Consider the following 3,267-nt stretch of genomic DNA (forward strand, 5'->3'; position numbering starts at 1 on the left):
CCCCCTCTGGCTCTATTTTTGTTCATCAGTTTATGTTATTCATTATATTCCACAAATGAGTGCGATCATATGATATTTATCTTTCTCCGACTGGGGTATTTTGCTTAGCATGAAGTTTTTAAAATCTATTTTGTCAGCTATGAGTATTGCTACTCGAGCTTTTTTTTCTTTTCCATTTGCACAGAAAAATCTTTTTCATCCCTTCACTTTTATCCTGTGTGTGTCTTTTGCTTTGAGGTGGGTCTCTTGTAGACAACATATAGTTGGGTCACATTCTTGTATCCATTCAGCTACCCTACACCTTTTGATTGGAGCATATGATATTTATCTTTCTCCGACTGGGGTATTTTGCTTAGCATGAAGTTTTTAAAATCTATTTTGTCAGCTATGAGTATTGCTACTCGAGCTTTTTTTTCTTTTCCATTTGCACAGAAAAATCTTTTTCATCCCTTCACTTTTATCCTGTGTGTGTCTTTTGCTTTGAGGTGGGTCTCTTGTAGACAACATATAGTTGGGTCACATTCTTGTATCCATTCAGCTACCCTACACCTTTTGATTGGAGCATTTATTCCATTTACATTTAGGGTTATTATTGAGAGGTACTTATTTGTAGCCATTTTAATTCTGTATGGCTAGGTTTCTCTCTTTGTTTCTTCTTCTCAGCAATCCTTACAGCAAGCCCTTTAGTATTTCTTTCAATGCTGGCTTGGTGATGATGAAGTCCTTTAGCCTTTTTTTTTGGTCTGGGAAGCTCTTTTTTTGACCATCTATTTTGAATGATACCCTTGCTGGATATAGTATTCTTGATCTCAGATCCTTGCTTTCCATTACCTTGAGTACTTCATGCCATTCCCTTCTTGCCTGTAGATTTTCTGATGAGAAATGAGGTGTCAGCCTTATGGGAACTCCTTTCTGGATAACAGTTTTCTTTTCTCTTGCTGCCTTTAAGATTCTCTCTTTGTCTTTAATTTTTGGCATTTTAATTATGATGTATCTGGGCATGGGTCTATTTCGGTTCTTCTTGTTTAGGGTTTTCTGTGCCTCCTGAACTTGTGTGACTTTTACCTTTACCAGGTTAAGGATGTTTTCTACCATTATTTCTTCAAACACCTTCTCTATTCCTTTCTCCCTTTCAGCCTCTTCTGGCACACCTACTATTGTAATATTGTTACATTTCACATTGTCCCACAACTCCCTTAAGCTGTCCTCCTGTTTTTTAATTGTTTTTTTTTTTCTTTTTGGTTCTATAATTAAGTGGTATTTTCAACTCTGTCTTCTTTTTTTTAATATTTCTTTATTGATTTCAGAGAGGAAGGGAGAAGGAGAGAGAGAGATAGAAACATCAGTGATGAGAGAGAATCATTGATTGGCTGCCTCCTGCATGTCCCACACTGGGGATCGAGCCCGCAACCCAGGCATGCGCCCTTGGCTGGAACCGAACCTGGGACCCTTCAGTCTACAGGCCGACGCCCTATCCACTGAGCCAAGCCGGCTAGGGCTCAACTCTGTCTTCTAATTCATTGATTCGATCCTCAGCTTCCCCTAATCTGCTGTGTATTCCTTCCAATGTATTCTTTATTTGTGTTATGTCATTCTTTATCTCAGACTGTTCTTTTTTCATAGTTACTATATCTTTTTTCATACTGTTGAGTATTTTTAACATCATTATTCTGAACTCTGTTTTAGATAAATTTCTTATCTCTGCTTCATTTATCTCTTCTTCTGGAGACTTCTCTAGTTCTTTCATTTGGGGTTTTTTTTTGTTTCCTCCTTTTGGTTGTCTGGGTTTGTGACTACATTTTAGGTAGATCCTCAATACCTCTCAATCTCTAGTGCAGGACAGTGTTAAAGGCTGTTTCTGACTAATTGAATCAGGCAAAGACTCAAAGCCTCCGGAGACCACCTCTGTCTACAGACTAATACGATTCTGACTTGAATTGCCCCCAGGCAATTGTCCTCAATGTGGCGAGAGTTTTTTTCAACAGGGTGGGGCAGTTGCTTCTGCCTGGAAGCTAATTGTTACTTTTAATCTCTTAAGTGGCCTCAGGGCAAGGTGTTTTCCAACACGGTGTGCCAACTGTCCTCCCCCCAGGCAAGGCAGATGTCTATGTGGGAAAGATGTCCTCCACTGTGTGAGGGAATGACTCAGCCCAGGAAAATTGGGGTGTCTGCCTTCTGAGCTCTATCCCCCCAAATCCCCAGTCCTTGGTTCTGCTCTCACAGCTCCAGTCCACTTCACCCTCTCTCTGCCAGAACACAAGGTGGGTGGCTCCACAGGGAATTTTTGTGCATGGCCCTTTAAGAGGGTGCCTGAACTTTCAGCTGCCACTCCCTGGCAGACAGCACCCCACTGCTTTTCACAGCTAAATGTTATGGGGATACCCTCCTCAGTTTGGTGCTCTCTGCTGGGGAGCTCAGCTTCGGCATTAGATCCCAGAGTTCTCAGTGGCACCCCTCCCCCAACAGTTGAGATATCTCTCTGGGGCTTCAGTTGCTGTCTGTGGGTGCCCGGCCAGCCCTTTCATGCCTCCACCCCTCCTACCAGAAACATCAAAAGTGCTTTATTGAAAGTAATGTCCATCGCTAGCTACACATTTCCCCATCTTTCAGGTAATTTGTGGATACCGTCCCAATAGAACATTCCTTGTTTTGAGGCAAACCATTGAGAGACCCAATTCTCCACTTCTTCGTATGTTTTGAAGTGCTGCTCAGAAAGTGCATGTGCCATCGATCAGAACTAGTGGTAATTTAAAGGAGCAAGGTCTGGTGAATACAGCGGGTGGGTTAATACTTCCCAGGCAAGATCTTTTAACGTATCTTTAACTGAGTTTGAAGTGTGTGATGGTGTGTCATCATGAAGCAAAATTACTTTGCCGTGTCTTCTGGCACATTCTGGTCATTTCATGATCAAAGCGTGGTTCAAATTGATTATTTGTTGTCGGTAGCGATCAGTATTAATGGTTTCACCTGGTTTTAGAAGCTCATAATACACCACACCTTCCTGATCCCACCAAACGCAGAGCATTGTCTTCTTTCCAAAGCGATTGATGGTTGACCTGGATCAACCCATGATTTTGTGCATTTGGGATTCTCAAAATAAGTCCACCTTTCATCGCCAGTCACAATTCGATGCAAAAAAGACTTTCTTTCGTGCCTTTGAAGCAACATTTTCCTGATGACTTTTCGGTTTTCCATTGGTCTTTTGTTCAGTTGATGTGGCACCCATTTTCCTTCCTTTAAAATCTTTCCCATTGCTTGTAAATGATC

General features: G+C 41.6%; 1 protein-coding gene across 3 annotated transcripts in view; it reads left to right on the forward strand.

The window, feature by feature from the left end:
* ZNF569 (zinc finger protein 569) overlaps nucleotides 1–3,267 on the forward strand; it is a 99,314-nt gene that overhangs the window by 47,166 nt on the left and 48,881 nt on the right. The window lies entirely within an intron of this gene.

The sequence above is a fragment of the Myotis brandtii genome, unplaced genomic scaffold, assembly GCF_000412655.1.
Source record: "Myotis brandtii unplaced genomic scaffold, ASM41265v1 scaffold616, whole genome shotgun sequence".
NCBI classification, from domain to species: Eukaryota; Metazoa; Chordata; class Mammalia; order Chiroptera; family Vespertilionidae; genus Myotis; species Myotis brandtii.